Source organism: Nicotiana tabacum, chromosome 10 (genome assembly GCF_000715075.1).
Source record: "Nicotiana tabacum cultivar K326 chromosome 10, ASM71507v2, whole genome shotgun sequence".
Lineage (NCBI taxonomy): Eukaryota > Viridiplantae > Streptophyta > Magnoliopsida > Solanales > Solanaceae > Nicotiana > Nicotiana tabacum.
In genome coordinates this window covers 82,260,580-82,279,089 of record NC_134089.1, presented here as the reverse complement: position 1 = coordinate 82,279,089, position 18,510 = coordinate 82,260,580, and the positions used below count along the sequence as shown (strand labels likewise).

General features: G+C 38.0%; 1 long non-coding RNA gene and 1 other non-coding gene across 16 annotated transcripts in view; one reads left to right on the top strand and one right to left on the bottom strand.

Annotated features, from left to right (window-relative positions):
- The first annotated feature begins 16,507 nt into the window (after nucleotides 1–16,507).
- On the top strand, nucleotides 16,508–16,580 carry TRNAK-CUU (transfer RNA lysine (anticodon CUU)). Its single transcript has one exon. It is a non-coding gene; the product is annotated as a tRNA-Lys (tRNA).
- Nucleotides 16,581–17,738: 1,158 nt separating this feature from the next.
- Nucleotides 17,739–18,510, bottom strand: part of LOC142164691 (uncharacterized) — a 30,924-nt gene continuing 30,152 nt past the window's right edge. For 9 of the 15 annotated variants that reach the window (XR_012695573.1, XR_012695575.1, XR_012695582.1 and 6 more), the window contains one exon: nucleotides 17,765–18,451. This is a non-coding gene — a long non-coding RNA (uncharacterized LOC142164691). Of the gene's footprint in view, nucleotides 18,452–18,510 lie in introns of all 15 variants that reach the window. The other 6 variants (XR_012695580.1, XR_012695577.1, XR_012695579.1 and 3 more) reach the window with 2 other exon arrangements.

Here is an 18,510-nt window from a genome sequence, read left to right as displayed (position 1 = left end):
AAATAATACCAATACACTTCACACCTGTCTGTGAGCCAACAGGTGTGAATATATGTATTTCTCCTTTTTGATATAGCTGCACAAGCTCACCAAATTCTTTTTGAGCTGCCTCGAGTCTTTCTGAAAAATCATTCAAAAACAAAACAAAAAAAAATAAAGTATGTAAAATTTCAAACTGTAAAAAATATACTTGCATCAAATGTAATAAATTCATGATCTATAGAATACCTTGACATTTGTCTTCCGTTGTGGTTTCCCCAGGCTGCATGCCTTTGTCGATATAAGCAGTTACAACTTCATTCAACTGTGCACCAACGTCAAGGAGCATTGGATCATTTCCTGGAAGGTTTTTCTCAACACTACCTTCATTCAATTCAGAGAGTTTTTGAGTTGTGTCAATTGAAGCACAACTAGTTTCAACTTCAACTGCATATTCATAAAGAAGGGGAATAGATCAACTAGTTTTTCTATATATATATAACATAGAAAAAATTTATACCTGTGGTGAAAATTTCACTACAGGATATTATCAAAAAAATCAGTTAAAAACTTCAATTCTAAGAAGGCTGAAGTTCGACAGTAACAAAACAAAAACTTCAGCTTTAGAGCTGAAGTTCAACGGTTACAAAACAAAAACTTCAGCTCTAGAGCTAAAGTTTGACAGTCACAAAATAAAATCTTTAGCTCTAGAGCTGAAGTTCGACAGTTACAAACAAAAATTTCAGCTCTAGAGCTGAAGTTCATCAGATACAAAACAAAACATTCAGCAAAAAACATTTTGTCGTTTTTACAAAAAATAAAACACAAATTCAAATCCAAAAATAATGCTGAAGTTCATAAAAATATATAACAAAAAAAAACAAAAAACATGAAACAAAACTTCAGCTCCTATCTAAGGTATCACTGAACTATTATAAACTTCACACTTTATACCTGTAGTAATAATTTCCTGTGTATCACCACCTAAAATTTCCATGCAAATAGCTAGTGCTCCATCAAACTGATCGCCTTTCCCAATAGTGCTAGACATATCACTCGCTTTCAATTCTAAATGTAACGACCCGAACCGTCGTTTCCTGTATTTTCATCCCGTATTCCCCGTTAAATGCTTATTCATGTTTCAATATGTGTACTTGGTGAATTTGAGTCAACTCGGATCGAGTTTGGTATGAAATGGGACAATTAGTCTCTTTAAGGAAGAATTAGTTTGGAAAAGTCAACCGGAAAAGCCAAAGAGGGGTCAGCCGCAAAAACCAAGCGAGACTCCCCCCACCATCGGATTTAAGCTACTTCTTCACATAAGATCTCCAAGACCTTATCTCCATCTCCATACACACACCCATAACCTAAGAAGCCATTGACTTGTGAGTTAGAGGGCTCGGAATTGAATTCTGATGATTCGGTTAGTTTCGGGGGAAGATTTAAGGCCTAGAAGCGCAATCGAAATTAATTTTGGAGGTCCGGTGAAGAAATTAGCTCATTTTGGCGAAGTTAGTATTTTGGGGATTTCCGGTTGATAGGTGAAATTTTGATCCGACGGTCGGAATGGAATTCCGAGAATTTCTGTAGCATCGTTATGCCATTTTGGATATGTGTGCAAAATTTCAAGTCATTCGGACATATTTTGGTCGAGTTTTGATCGAATGCTCGTTTTGGAAGTTTTAAAGGAACTTAGACTTGAATTCGATGTAATTCGATAATTTTGGTGTTAGTTGAGGTGTTTTGATAATTGGAACAAGTTTGAATAATATTATAAGATGTATTGGTATTTTTTGGTTGAGGTCCTGAGGACCTCGGGGTGATTTCGGATGGCTAATGGGAACTTTTGAAGTTGGGAAATTTCATAATAGACGAAATTGTAAATGAGTGTGCACAAGACCTCACTTTAAATGAACATATCTCCAGTTATATAAGGAGTTGTGTGAGGATCTACCTATCAAATTAAATCCATTTGAGTCTAGCTTCCAACTCAACAAACCGTTCATAATTTGGAGTTGTATACAGAAAGTTATGATCATTTTACTGGGCATGTGTCAGTACCGCGGCCTTAGCGCTGGAGCGCGTAGCCAGCGCTAATTGAGTTTTCTTCTGCCTCACTAGTGCGGGATTAGCGCGGGCGTGCTAGTGTCAGGCCTCTAAATACACTTAAGGACGGGAAATGACGGACTTTGAGTCATTTCTCAAGCCTAGGGCGTCCCCAACACCCCCAATTCGACCAAGGCACCCAATTGCACTCCTAAGGTAAGATTTTTGGAGTATTTTGAGTTGATTACTACTCCCAAACACTTATATTATCATGGATTGATCTTAAAAATCCTTAGATTTTCAAGAAATTCCTTCAAGAACTCAAAGAAGGGTTTTGTAAGATTTCTTCCAAAAGGTAAATCCTACACCTTAGACTCAGATATATGGATATATTATGGAAATATAAGTATGAATCAAGTATTACAACTTATTGTATGGTGGTTGGAAGCCATAAATTCCCAATTTAAATACATGAACATGGTAGGGATTTAAAGGTGTTTATTTGATGGAATTTTTGTTGGTTTGGGTGTGAATGGTTGATCACACATGTGATGTTAAGAGTATAAATTGTTAAAGAATAATAGTGTGATGAATTGTTGGTTAATGGTGATAGTTGGAGGAACCAATGCTATAGTTAAGAGGTGTAAATATTTATGCCTACAAGATGTTTGATAATATGCCTAAATGGCATAATTTATGGGATCTAGTACTAATATTGGCCATATTGAGTGTTGTATTGTAGATTGAAGTTACATAACTGTATGAGATCATTATAGTATCATTAAGGGGCGAATTTCAGATATGTATGGTTAAAACCCCGTCTTTTAGAAATTGAACTTCATCGAGGTTTGTGTGATTTTTGGCAGATTCGTCACACGAGGAGGCCAATTAGAGAGGCAAGGGCATAGCGAGCTAGAGGTGAGTAATGATTTTAAATGATGCACTGAGGGTTTGAAACCCCGGATTGCACAACATACTGCTATGTTGAGATGAGACACGCGTTGTATGACGAGCGCGGGGTCATTTACTATTGGGGATTGTGACTTGGTCCATCCCAATTGATATTTTTACCGCGTAATTGATAAAGATTTATTGTTTTTTCACTATGATTGGGGCTTATTGCCATATTTGGGCTTCGTGCCAATTATCTGAAATCTTTTGTGAATTTACATCACTATTTTCCTCACGAATTGATATATTATTTGAACTCAGTCCAATTGAATTATATTATTTTGTGAACTCAGCTACATTTATACTCAACTCGAGATTTAATGATATTTATAATGATGTTGAGCTGAGCACTATTGTTTTACTGATGCCCAAGAGGCTTATGATTATTTTCTGGATTGATTGAGGCCGAGGGCCATACGTGAGGATATGTTGAGTGATGTGAGGAGGCTTTCAGGCCTCCAGTGTTATATGAGGAGGCTTTCAGGCCTCGAGTGTTATATGAGGAGGCTTTCAGGCCTCGAGTGTTATATGAGGAGGCTTTCAGGCCTCATGTGTGATGTGTGAAGGCTTTCAGGCCTATTGATATTGCGCTTGGGCTGCAGGAGCCCCTCCGGAGTCTGTACACACCCCCAGTGAGCGCAGGGTACCCGCGTGAGTTGGGAGTGGGCCCGAGAGGCCGTTTTTTGTGTGTGGTGAGTTGGGAGTGAGCCCGAGGGGATGATGTTATGTGCTGGTGAGTTGGGAGTGAGCCCGAGGGGCTGATACTATACTGAGATTTACATATTGAGCCCGAGGGGTAAACCTTTGATTTATCCTTACTGTGGAAATTAATTGGCTTCACTGTTTTAAAAGAAGAATTATCTGATACTCACTGTTTTATTGTATAACTGATTTTACTGCATGGGATAGCGCTATATTGTGCCATTATGAGATTTCATGTTTTCAGTCATTATTTATTTTTATTACTCACTAGGTCGGAGTACTCACATTACTCCCTGCACCATGTGTGCAGATACAGGCAGAGCTGAGTTTGCTCCTGAGCGCTGATTCTTTCCAGGCCACGCGGTGACTAGGAGTAACGAGGTAGTTGTTGACGTCTACAACCCCGTTTTATCCCTTATCTTTGTTATTTATGATAATTCCAGACTTTGTAAAATATTAGTAAACTCTGTAGTAGCTCATGACTCGTGACACCCCAATTTCGGGCTCAGTTGGGATGGTTTTTCCTTGTTCTATCACGTTTATTTCGCATTTAAGATTATATTGCCCACGATTTAGACTTATTCCTGCTAAGTAATTATAAAGAGATGTACTGTTTTGTTGATTGGATGGCCTTGTCCTCACTAGAGGCGCCATCACGACCGGGTTGGGATTTTGGGTCGTGACAAGTTGGTATCAAATCCTAGGTTACTAGGTCTCGCGAGTCATGAGCTGGTTTAGTAGAGTCTCGCGGGAAAAAGTAACTTTTACAATTCCTTCCACGTATTCATATACGCGAACGAATGCTCAGTATTAGATGTGCCTTGATAGCTTATAATTCCCCGATCGAAGGGCGAGACGTGGTCGTTTTGAGTTTGATGTTAGGCCAGTCTGGAGGACTTGAGGCCGGATCTTTGCCAATGGCTTTAGCACCGAGGTGCTTATTGTGTGAGCAAGTATTTTGAACTTATATGTTCGGTATTGCCTCTATTAGTGGGAATCATGGCTAGATAGCTACGTGAGGAGTATGATAGTACTGCGATATGTATCTATATGACTTGGAAGTGACGAGGAAGGTCTACTGGATGAGAGATGAACTATTGAGTGTATGATTTTCATTGTGATAGGATGTGTAGTCCCAAGTTATGGGTGCGTGAAGGATCTTTTTATGTCTCATATTTGAAGTGAAGTAAATTTCATGTTACGGTATGAGTTTAGACTTAGGAAGATTAAGTGATGGTGTAATGTGTATGGCAGTGGAAGGTATACAAAAATATTAACTAAAGGTAAAGCTAGTGGGTAATTGGCTTATGAGGGGAAGCTATTTGTCATACTAGTTAGATAAATCTGGGAGTTGAGATCGCTTCTGTAAATGTATTATGACGAAATTGTTAAGTCAAGGAGACCACCTTGAAGGTCTAAAACATTAAAGAAAGAATATGTTCTTACTCGGTTGAATAGCCTAATAATGGAGGATTGAAAGGTATTTTCTATGTGTTATGATTCAAATAGGTGCAACACATATCCATGTATCAATTTTGATAGTATAATGCATGTAATATTGATATTAATGTAATTGATATACGTTGTGATGCTTTGTCAAATTGTGGATGTGTTGTTAGGATGATTTTGGTAATTCTCTGGCAGGTGGATAGGCCCAATTACAAAGGAGACTCTGCCGAAATTTTTGAAAAATTTGGGACTTAGTAAAAATTTGGTCCCCTAGAGAGTAGGCATAACTATTATGTGAGTGAATGCAAGAAAATGCGGAAGAGTTAAAATTTTAGATGAATTGTGTTTCCACAAGCTTATGAAGGAGTGAGTTTAATCTCACTATGGTATTATCTCAGTCTGCCACACAGATGCCTCTGTCTTATTTGATCCGGGATCCACCTATTCTTATGTGTTTTCATATTTTGCCCATCATTTGAGTATGCCCCGGGAGTCTCTTACTTTACCTGTTCATGTGTCTACCCCGGTGGGCAATACTATTGTTGTGGACCGTATGTATCGGTCATGTGCTGTGATTATTGGGGGTCTAGAGACCCGAGTTGATCTACTGTTGTTGAGCATGGTAGATTTTGATATTATTCTGGGCATGGATTGGTTATCTCCATATCATGCTATTCTAGACTGTCATGCTAAGACAGTTACTTTGGCTATTCCGGGTGTTCCGAGGATCGAGTGGCGTGGCATGACTGATTATGTCTCTAGCAGAGTAATTTCTTTCTTGAAAGCCCAGCGTATGGTTGGGAAGGGTTATCTATCATATCTGGCTTTTGTGCGGGATGTTGGAGCTGAGACTCCTAGTATTGATTTTGTCCCAGTTGTGAGGGACTTTCCTGATGTATTTCCTGCAGACCTGCCGGGCATGCCGCCGGACAGGGATATTGATTTTGGCATTGACTTAGTGCCGGGCACTCAGCCCATTTCTATTCCGCCATATCGTATGGCACCAGCAGAGCTGAAAGAATTGAAGGAGCAGCTTCAGGAACTCCTAGATAAGGGGTTCATTCGGCCTAGCGTGTCCCCGTGGGGTGCACCTGTTTTATTTGTGAAGAAGAAAGATGGCACAATGAGAATGTGCATTGATTATAGGCAGTTGAATAAGGTAACAATGAAGAACAAGTATCCTTTGCCTCGCATTGATGACTTATTTGATCAGCTTCAGGGAGCGAGGGTATTTTCTAAGATTGATCTCCGTTCGGGCTATCACCAGTTGAAAATCAGGGAGCCGGATATTCCCAAGACTGCTTTCAGGACTAGATATGGTCACTATGAATTTTTGGTTATGTATTTCGGGCTGACCAATGCCCCAGCAGCGTTCATGCATTTGATGAACAGTGTATTTCAGCCTTATCTGGATGCATTTGTTATTGTATTCATTGATGATATCCTGGTGTACTCGCATAGCCAAGAGGAGCATGCCTAGCATTTGCGTGTAGTGTTGCAGAGATTGAGAGAGGAGAAGTTTTATGCAAAATTCCCCAAATGTGAATTTTGGCTAAGTTCTGTGACATTTTTGGGACACATAGTGTCCAGCGAGGGTATACAGGTTGATCCAAGGAAGATAGAAGCAGTGCAGAGTTGGTCTAGACCATCCTCAGTCACAGAGATTCGGAGTTTTCTTGGGCTAGCAGGCTATTATCGCCGATTTGTTCAGGGGTTTTCTTCTATTGCATCGCCTTTGACCAAGTTGACTTAGAAAGGTGCCCCATTTGTATGGTCCGGCGAGTGTGAGGAGAGCTTTCAGAAGCTCAAGGCACTTCTGACCACATCTCCAGTGTTGGTGTTACCATCAGCTACAGGTTCATACACGGTATATTGTGATGCTTCCAGAGTTGGGATTGGTTGTGTGCTAATGCAGGAGGGTAGAGTTATTGCTTATGCTTCTCGTCAGTTGAAGCCCCATGAGAAGAACTACCCTGTTCATGATTTGGAGTTGGCTGCTATAGTTCATGCCTTAAAAATTTGGAGGCACTATTTATATGGCGTATCTTGTGAGGTATTCACTGATCATCGCAGTCTTCAGCATTTATTTAAACAAAAAGATCTTAATTTGAGGCAGCGGAGATGGCTTGAGTTACTTAAAGACTATGATATTACCATTCTATATCATCCGGGAAAGGCCAATGTAGTGGCCGATGCGTTGAGCCGAAAGGCAGTCAGTATGGGGAGTTTGGCTTACATCCCAGTTGGGGAGAGGCCTCTTGTAGTTAATGTTCAGACCTTGGCCAATCAGTTGGTGCGGTTAGATATTTCTGAGCCTAGCCGGGTATTGGCTAGTGTGGTTTCTCGATCTTCCTTATATGATCGCATCAGAGAGCACCAGTATGATGATCCGCATTTGCTTGTCCTTAAGTAGAGAGTTCAGCATGATAATTCCAAAGATGTGACTATAGGTGATGATGGCGTATTGAGGATGCAGGGTCGTATTTGTGTACCCGATGTTGATGGGCTTAGAGATTTGATTCTTGAGGAGGCCCACAGTTCGCGGTATTCTATCCATCTGGGTGTTGCGAAGATGTATCAGGACTTGAGACAGCATTACTGGTGGAAGAGAATGAGGAAAGACATTGTGGGATATGTGGCTCGGTGTTTCAACTGTCAGCAGGTGAAATATGAGCATCAGAGACCTGGCGGTTTGCTTCAGCATATGATTATTCCTGAGTGGAAATGGGAGAGAGTTACTATGGATTTCGTGAGTGGCCTTCCTCGGACTTTGAAGAATTTTGATTCGATTTGGGTCGTTGTGGATAGGTTGACCAAGTCAGCGCATTTCATTCTGGTGTGTACCACATATTCTGCGGAGCGGCTGGCTAGGATCTTTATTCAGGAGATTGTGCGGTTGCATGGTGTTCCAGTTACTATTATTTCGGATAGAGGTACTCAATTCACTTCTCAGTTTTGGAGGACTTTTCAGCACGAGTTGGGCACTCAGGTAGAGTTGAGTTCAACAATTCATCCTTAGACGGACGGACAATCCGAGCGTACTATTCAGATATTGGAGGATATGTTGCGTGCCTGCGCGATTGATTTTGGAGGTTCTTGGGTTGAATTTTTACCACTTTCAGAGTTTGCCTACAACAACAGCTATCAGTCCAGTATTCAGATGGCACCGTATGAGGCCTTATATGGGAGGGGGTGTAGAACTCCAATGGGTTGGTTTGAGCCCGGAGAGGCTAGGTTGTTGGGGACAGATTTGGTCCAGGATGCTTTAGAAAAGGTGAAGGTGATTCAGGAAAGACTTCACACAGCTCAGTCGCGTCAGAAGAGTTATACGAACCGGAAGGTCCGAGATGTGTCATTTATGGAGGGCGAGAAGGTATTGCTGAAGGTTTTGCCGATGAAGGGTGTTATGAGGTTCGGAAAGAAAGGGAAGTTAAGTCCGTGGTTTATTGGACCATTTAAGATACTTAGGAGGATTGGAGAAGTGGTTTACGAGCTTGCTTTGCTGCCTAGATTGTCGGGTGCTCATCCGGTATTCCATGTGTCCATGCTCCGGAAGTACATTGGGGACCCGTCTCATATTTTAGATTTTAGTACAGTACAGTTAGATGAAAATTTGACTTATAATGTGGAGCCAATGGCTATTTTGAGTCGACAGGTTCAAAAATTGAGATCAAAAGATATAGCATCAGTGAAAGTACAACGGAGAGGTCGGCCCGTGGAGGAGGCTACTTGGGAGACCGAGCAGGAGATGTGGAGCAGGTACCCGCACCTATTTGAAACTCCAGGTATGTTTCTTAACTCGCTCGAGGACGAGCGTTTGTTTTAGTTGGGGAGAATGTAACGACCCGAACCGTCGTTTCCTGTATTTTCGTCCCGTATTCCCCGTTAAATGCTTATTCATGTTTCAATATGTGTACTTGGTGAATTTGAGTCAACTCGGATCGAGTTTGGTATGAAATGGGACAATTAGTCTCTTTAAGGAAGAATTAGTTGGAAAAAATCAACCGGACATTGACTTGTGAGTTAGAGGGCTCAGAATTGAATTCCGATGATTCGGTTAGTTTTGGGGGATGATTTAAGGCCTAGGAGCGCAATCGGAATTAATTTTGGAGGTCCAGTGAAGAAATTAGCTCATTTTGGCGAAGTTAGTATTTTGGTGATTTCCGGTTGATAGGTGAAATTTTGATCCGACGGTCGGAATGGAATTCCGAGAATTTCTGTAGCTTCATTATGTCATTTTGGATATGTGTGCAAAATTTCAAGTCATTCGGACATATTTGGTAGAGTTTTGATCGAATGCTCGTTTTGGAAGTTTTAAAGGAACTTAGACTTGAATTCGATGTAATTCGATAATTTTGGTGTTAGTCGAGGTGTTTTGATAATTGGAACAAGTTTGAATAATATTATAAGATGTATTGGTATTTTTGGTTGAGGTCCCGAGGACCTCGGGGTGATTTCGGATGGCTAATGGGAACTTTTGAAGTTGGGAAATTTCATAATAGACGAAATTGTAAATGAGTGTGCACAAGACCTCACTTTAAACGACCATATCTCTAGTTATATAAGGAGTTGTGTGAGGATCTAACTATCAAATTAAATCCCTTTGAGTCTAGCTTCCAACTCAACAAACCGTTCGTAATTTGAAGTTGTATACAGAAAGTTATAATCATTTTACTGGGCATGTGTCAGTAGCGCGGCCTTAGCGCGGGAGCGCGTAGCCAGCGCTAATTGAGTTTTCTTCTGCCTCACTAGTGCAGGATTAGCGCGGGCGTGCTAGTGTCAGGCCTCTAAATACACCTAAGGACGGGAAATAACGGACTTTGAGTCATTTCTCAAGCCTAGGGCGTCCCCAACACCCCCAATTCGACCAAGGCACCCAATTGCACTCCTAAGGTAAGATTTTTGGAGTATTTTGAGTTGATTACTACTCCCAAACACTTATATTAACATGGATTGATCTTAAAAATCCTTAGATTTTCAAGAAATTCCTTCAAGAACTCAAAGAAGGGTTTTGCAAGATTTCTTCCAAAAGGTAAATCCTACACCTTAGACTCACATATATGGATATATTATGGAAATATGAGTATGAATCAAGTATTACAACTTATTGTATGGTGGTTGGAAGCCATAAATTCCCAATTTAAATACATGAACATGGTAGGGATTTAAAGGTGTTTATTTGATGAAATTTTTGTTGGTTTGGGTGTGAATGGTTGATCACACATGTGATGTTAGGAGTATAAATTATTAAAGAATAATAGTGTGATGAATTGTTGGTTAATGGTGATAGTTGGAGGAACCAATGCTATAGTTAAGAGGTGTAAATATTTATGCCTACAAGATGTTTGATAATATGCCTAAATGGCATAATTTATGGGATCTAGTACTAATATTGGCCATATTGAGTGTTGTATTGTAGATTGAAGTTACATAACTGTATGAGATCATTATAGTATCATTAAGGGGCGAATTTCAGATATGTATGGTTAAAACCCCGTCTTTTAGAAATTGAACTTCATCGAGGTTTGTGTGATTTTTGGCAGATTCGTCACACGAGGAGGCCAATTAGAGAGGCAAGGACATAGCGAGCTAGAGGTGAGTAATGATTTTAAATGATGCACTGAGGCTTTGAAACCCCGGATTGCACAACATACTGCTATGTTGAGATGAGACACGGTTTGTATGACGAGCGCGGGGTCATTACTATTGGGGATTGTGACTTGGTCCATCCCAGTTGATATTTTTACCGCGTAATTGATAAAGATTTATTGTTTTTCACTATGATTGGGGCTTATTGCCATATTTGGGCTTCGTGCCAATTATCTAAAATCTTTTGTGAATTTACATCACTATTTTCCTCACGAATTGAAATATTATTTGAACTCAGTCCAATTGAATTATATTATTTTGTGAACTCAGCTACATTTATACTCAACTCGAGATTTAATGATATTTATAATGATGTTGAGCTGAGCACTATTGTTTTACTGATGCCCAAGAGGCTTATGATTATTTTCTGGATTGATTGAGGCCGAGGGCCATACGTGAGGATATGTTGAGTGATGTGAGGAGGCTTTCAGGCCTCCAGTGTTATATGAGGAGGCTTTCAGGCCTCGAGTGTTATATGAGGAGGCTTTCAGGCCTCGAGTGTTATATGAGGAGGCTTTCAGGCCTCGTGTGTGATGTGTCAAGGCTTTCAGGCCTATTGATATTGCGCTTGGGCTGTAGGAGCCCCTCCGGAGTCTGTACACACCCCCGGTGAGCGCAGGGTACCCAGGTGAGTTGGGAGTGGGCCCAAGAGGCCGTTGTTTGTGTGTGGTGAGTTGGGAGTGAGCCCGAGGGGCTGATGTTGTGTGCTGGTGAGTTGGGAGTGAGCCCGAGGAGCTGATACTATACTGAGATTTACATATTGAGACCGAGGGGCAAGCCTTTGATTTATCCTTACTGTGGAAATTAATTGGCTTCACTGTTTTAAAAGAAGAATTATCTGATACTCACTGTTTTATTGTATAACTTATTTTACTGCATGGGATAGCGCTATATTGTGCCGTTATGAGATTTCATGTTTTCAGTCGTTATTTATTTTTATTACTCACTGGGTCGGAGTACTCACATTACTCCCTGCACCATGTGTGCAGATACAGGCAGAGCTGAGTTCGCTCCTGAGCGCTGATTCTTTCCAGGCCAGGCGGTGACTAGGAGTAACGAGGTAGCTGTTGACGTCCGCAACCCCGTTTTCTCCCTTATCTTTGTTATTTATGATAATTCCAGACTTTGTAAAATATTAGTAAACTCTGTAGTAGCTCATGACTCGTGACACCCCAATTTCGGGCTGAGTTGGGATGGTTTTTCCTTGTTCTATCGCGTTTATTTCGCATTTAAGATTATATTGCCCATGATTTAGACTTATTCCTGCTAAGTAATTATAAAGAGATGTACTGTTTTGTTGATTGGCTGGCCTTGTCCTCACGAGAGGCGCCATCACGACCGGGTTGAGATTTTGGGTCGTGACGCTAAATTACCAACAGGTGTTTGATCTCCATCACTAAACAAATTGCCTTTTCCAATATCACTTTCCAAAGCACAACTCAGTGCATGTTTTTCAGTACCAACAACTTGATCATCTGCACCTTTCTCAGTTGTTAACTCTTCATTATTTCCATCTTTACTCAATCTATAAACACTAGATTATTCCTCTCCACCTTGTTGTTGAACATGTTCATCGCATTCAACAGCCGCTTCCTTACGTGTAGCATTATCATCTGCGACTTTACGCGATGGATCATGAGAAGCATGTTCTTCAGTATAAACAACTTGATTATTTGCAACTTTCTTGCTTCCAACATTCTCAGTTGATAATTATTCTTCATCATTTCCATCTCTACTCAATCTATCAGCACTGGAACGTTCCTCTTCAACTTGTTCTTGAACATGTTGATCGCCTTCAAAAGTCGCTTCTTCACGTGTAGCATTTACATCTGCGACTTTATCTGATGCATCATCAACAGCATTAATATCTGATGGATGTTCATAACAGTCGTTCACCCTATCATATTCTCGATGGTTACTCAAATAAAAATTGTCATCGTTCATTCCATTTGATTTGTTGACAATCTTAAACAACTGTTCAAACTTCTCATCGAAATATTCCTAGAAAAAAAAAATTACTAACAATGACTAATCTGAATAACATCAGCAGAAATAAAAAGACTTCTCTATAAATTAGCTTACCTTCACTTTTACAAAAATCGCATCCACAATAGCAGATCACTCCTCCTTTTTAAACTTATCGAAAACTTCTTTCACGATCGTGCTTCTTTCTTTTTCTGCATGTCTTTGAACCTCCATTGTTAACCTCTAGAATAGACACACAACAAAAATTCAGATATAGAAGAAAACTTCAACTCAAAAACATGTTGTACTTTTACAAAAACAAAACCAAAAAACTTCAGATCAAAACTTACAGAACATATTGTGTCGAGTAATTCATTGTCATCAAAGTCAGTTGTAGAACGGTTAGAACAACTCTAGGTATGAGATGATTCGCAATAAAAGGAGTTTGATTCGCTTCTTTTGATCGACTCAGAGTACGTGGTGATTCACCAGTTGAAGGAACCACATTAAGTACCTTTGAACGAATCCGGTTGCATGGTAATTGTCCAATTAAAAGCATTGAATTTAATTCCTCTTCTGTAGGAATTATATCCAATACCCTAAAGTTGCGATATCTCTGTTTAATACAAAAAAGTATATTATGAGAAGAAAAAAACTAATACGTCAACATTTTAACACAAAGACAAAAAAAAAAGTAACTAACTTCATGACTACTGAACATAACAAAAGGTTCGGGAAATTTAAGCTCTCCCACACATACATAATGTAACATCCTGGGAACCTGAGGGGTATCAAGGTACTCATCCTCTCTTATATACTTCTACCAAATATCTGGGAAGCGCTCATAGAACCAAGCACATAACGGATATGGAAATCCACCAAGTTTATACTTAGTTGAACGTAATTTGTTCTGCTTGTCCAATGCATGTTTCAGTGAGTAAATGAGCTTCTCATAAGCCATATTACCCCAAGGCTATTAAGCACAAACCTTATAATCTTCAACAATAGATGCATACTCCTCCATCACAGATGACTCGGTCTTTTTCCCAAACAAAATAGACTCTACAACAAGAATTTCCATAAGCTTTACAGCATCATCATCGCTCTCGCATATGTGTATGTGATTCACAACATTCTTTGGAATTTCATTTCGAGTCATAAAATCTCAAATATCCTTCAAAGTCACACTCTTGGACTTACCAAAATAGCCTTCAGAATATTGCTCTCTCGATTAATTGGTTTTCAATATTATGTGTTGTGATCCGCAAACCGCACATAATGTGAAAGTCTTCAAGGGTGAAGGAAACATCATGGCCAAAAATCTAGAAACTAATAGAGTCTCGATCATTGGTTAATATTCGAGAAAGACACAGATAATGAACCAACTTCATGCTGCATTGGAAATTCTCCATAGCCATAATGTATCGAAATGTACCATTATTAAGCTTATCTCGTTGTGTAGGAGTCAAGAAAGTTGCAATTAATTTCTCCAAATTGTAGTTCCCCTTCCAGTAACCCTTACAGTTAAATCAATCTCGAAACTCAAAATATCTTTGCCCTGGTCTTGTAGGTGGAGGAGCACGAACATAAGGACCTGGGGGTATTATAAGTTGTCTAGGTGTTTTAGGTGTTTTAGGTGTTTTAGGTACATTAGCTGCTTTGCGTACTTTAGCTGCATTAGGATCTTTAGGTGTCATCTGTTCAAAAAAAGTAAAACATACAAAAAATAACATCAAGACATTATCAAAAAGATCAGTTAAAACTTCAATCTCTAAGAAGGCTGAAGTTCGACAGTTGCAAAACAAAAACTTCAGCTCTAGAGCTGAAGTTCGACAGTTACAAAACAAAAATTTCAGCTCTAGAGATGAAGTTCACCAGTAACAAAAATAAAAACTTCAGCTCCTAAAGCTGAAGTTCACCAGTTACAAAACACAAAACATGCAGCAAAAAAACATGCTGTAGTTTTTACAAAAAACAAAACGCGAATTCAAATCCAAAAATAATGCCAAAACATGAAAAAAAAAAAAACTTCAGCTCCTATCTAAGGTATCATTACTATAATAGTATCATCTATTTAACTCTCAAATTTTTAAAAAATTTGGACATCTAATCACTGAAGGAATTTTCATCAACAACATAAAAACTCGTTTAAAAAACCTAAAAACACAATCGTAAAAGTAAAACTAATGCACTTATCAAACTAAACCCTAAGAATCTATTTAATCATAAATACATGACTATCAAAACCAAAACCAGAAATAAAACCCAGAAATCGTAAAATAAACCCAGAAAGTTAATGCAATGTACCTGTGATTAAATCGTAATGCGGGAACAATGACGACTAGCAGTTGAAAAATCAAAACAACGACGAAACCGTTTGATTTCAGAGAAGAACAAATCAAAAAATGCGAATAACGGGAGAGAGAGACAGAGACAGTAGAGGACTAGCGTATACTTGGAGAGAAAGTAGTCTTTTAATAAAGAAGGGCAAAATAGTCTTTTAAAAGGCTTTTAACAAAAAATGGGTACGGGTGCAAACATAAAGACAAAGCGGCTACAGGTTAAAAAGGGGCGCCCAAATAGGGTGCCCCATGCAATTTTTACGGTTTTAACTAAAAAAAGTCAAACTAAAACCAAACGAACCCGATATTACATATATAGAAATTTTAGATATATTTAATATATATAAAAATATACTTATTGTGATATAATTTCTAAATATTTCTTAAAAAAATTTATAATTTTATCTTTAAAGGTTTTATTTCAAGGTTGAACTTAGAACTTTTGAATGCTCCAATAAGTTTTATAGCCATTAATATTAGTAAATTAAATAATGCTAACAATATCCCAAACCAAAATCAAATCAATATTAGTGCTAACAAAAGACATTCAATTCAATATTACGAACGAGGATGTATTGAATATCTATTTTTTATTTTGCAATAATTAGATAGAAATGCATAACCTATTTTTATTTTTCTTTTGCGTTTAGTCATGTAATTAATACTCCTTTATTAGTCTATTTATTTTAACATGACTTAGTACTTTTAGATTATATTTATGTTTATTATAGCTTTTTAATTAGCAATATTTATATTACATAATTTTATTATCTTTATTGTTGAATATTTTAGGATAACGCCATGACACGTCTCATATTTTATATTATTTTCTTGGAAAATACTTTATATAGTTGTATCTTACTAGAATTAAAGAAATATTTTGAGCATACGTTATATGTTTTGTTCTACGAAGATTCCCGAGAAAACCCGTATAACCTGAAAACCCGAGAAAACCCAAGATTAAAAAACCTGAGTTTCATTTTTTTGGCTTGGTCCTTAGATTTAATAACCCGACACAATTGGTTTGGTTTGGTAATTGTAAAATCAGAACCAACTCGACCTATGTACACCCCTACTACAGACTATTCACGAATAAGTTGGGATAGGCCAATTTATTGCATTTGGCTTGTTTTGATTATTTTAACGTAAAAGCACTTGGCTTAAAAACTATTTTTAAAATTACCAAACACTCAAACAAGTTAAAAAATTAATATTTTAAAGTTGATTTGACCATCTTTTAAGCCAATCCATTCCAAACACCCTCTTAAAGTTGAACTACTGTGAAGCAAAACACATGCCTAAAACTGCCCTTTTATTTTGATCTGAGTAAACGCTGAAAAAAAGAAATAAATACAGTGAATTCGGCCAAGTTAAAAATCATCTTAATGTATAAACTATCACATATTCCTTCAAGGTGACAGAAAGCCCGTCTAGCTCAGTTGGTAGAGCGCAAGGCTCTTAACCTTGTGGTCGTGGGTTCGAGCCCCACGGTGGGCGACGTTATATTTTGCTCTTTTTCTTGACTGTTGGAAAAAAGTTTGTTTTTCTTCCTTTTTTTTGCTTACTTGAACTTATAGCTTGGAACCTTGAAGCTACACATAATGCTCAATTTTCTTCCCTTTTTTTCTTGAATGGATTAAGAGAAGTTGGAATTAATGCCCACCAATCACCATTTTTTTTTTAAAAAAAAAAAAGGCTAATGAGGAAATAGAGGAGCTAAAAACAAAACAAAGGAAAAAAAATGCACCGGTGTTACTTAATAATCAAAATTAAGAAAACTCTGAGGACTTAAATATTATTATTCATCATTTTGAATAAATTTTAGTAATTTTTAATGCACGACCAATAGTTATTTAAAAGCTAATTGTATAACAAAGATATTGAAAGAGGGGTCCCTGAAGTACAATATGATGTATTGCCGAATTTCAAGTTAAAAATATGTTTTGTTACTGAAAGATAATCAAAATATCGACTTGGCTTTGCCTTCCTTTTTTTTTTTTTTTTCCTTTTCATACTACTATCTTCAAAATATATTTGATATTGTATTGATACAGTAAAGTAATTTGATGCAGCATGAAATTGAAGCTTTAAGTTCTCCACGTTTTTCGTATAATTTCAGTCTGTTGTTTTTTATTTGCCATATTTATTTTATGAGTTTGACGCTTTTTATTTTACTTTTTGCCCCTTTTTTGGTAGTTGGTTGCTAGTTCCTCGGCAAATAATTGTTTATTTAGCATTCAATTAAGTACAAACATAATTTTTGGCATCGCTAATTTGTCTTCCAAAAGGTGATTTTAGAGACGTCATGGTTTCATCAATTACTCCAGATAATTCAAAGATAAATCTATTGGCTAATTTAGCAAGGAAAAACATCCAAATAAAAACACGTGATAGTGAACATCAATATATATATATATATATATATATATATATATATATATATATATATATATATATATATATATATATATATATATATTCTTTGGAATTTCAAGATTTGTACTCCACAAAGTGGCTTGATATATATATATATATATATATATATATATTTCTTTGTAAATATGAGATTTGTACTCCACAAAGTGGCTTGATATGAACCACTAAAGTGAACACTACCTTGAGGACCAATAAAGTGCTACTTGTTACACGTACTAATTACTAGAATTTATACGAAGCAGCTCTTAGTGATAATAATTTAAGCTTCAATTCTAAGTGAAACTATTAAGTTGTGTCTTCTTCTAGCAGCAAAGCATGTTACAAGCTAGAAATACTGGACATCCTCTAAAGCCTAAAGCCTACTCTTGTAGTGCAATTTTACAAAGGATATGTACCTTTTGTTTCTTGTAGAATGAATATATGTGCCCATTCAACAAAACAAGTAAAATCATCAACCACTTCAATTAGAGCAGGGAAGGGAAGCCTTGGCGTAACTGGTAAAGTTGTTGCCATGTGACCAAGAGGTCACTAGTTCGAACCATAGAAACAACCTCTTGCAGAAATGTAGGGTAAGGCTGTGTACAATCAGGGGCGGAGCTAGCCTTCTGCTTATAAATTATTATTATAGAATCCAGTAATTTAAAAGAACTAGAATCCCGAACCCATAAATTTCAAATCCTGGCTCCGCCTCTGTATACAATAGACCCTTGTGGTTTGGCCCTTCCCCGGACCCCGCGCATAGCGGGAACTTAATGCACCGGGCTGCCCTTTTTTACTTCAATTAGAGCAGGGGCCAATGATACCAAGGATGTTGCATGATACTGGTGAGCCTGTGATTCTGAGAAGCACACTTGTATTACTTCTGGAAAATACACTATCTTGAAGCTGGGCAAGAACCTGATGGAGAATGTGAAGAGGAACTTCGATAAACGCTGCAAATCCACATTGCATAAGCATATGATGAAATATAGAGTAAGCACCATAAGAAAGA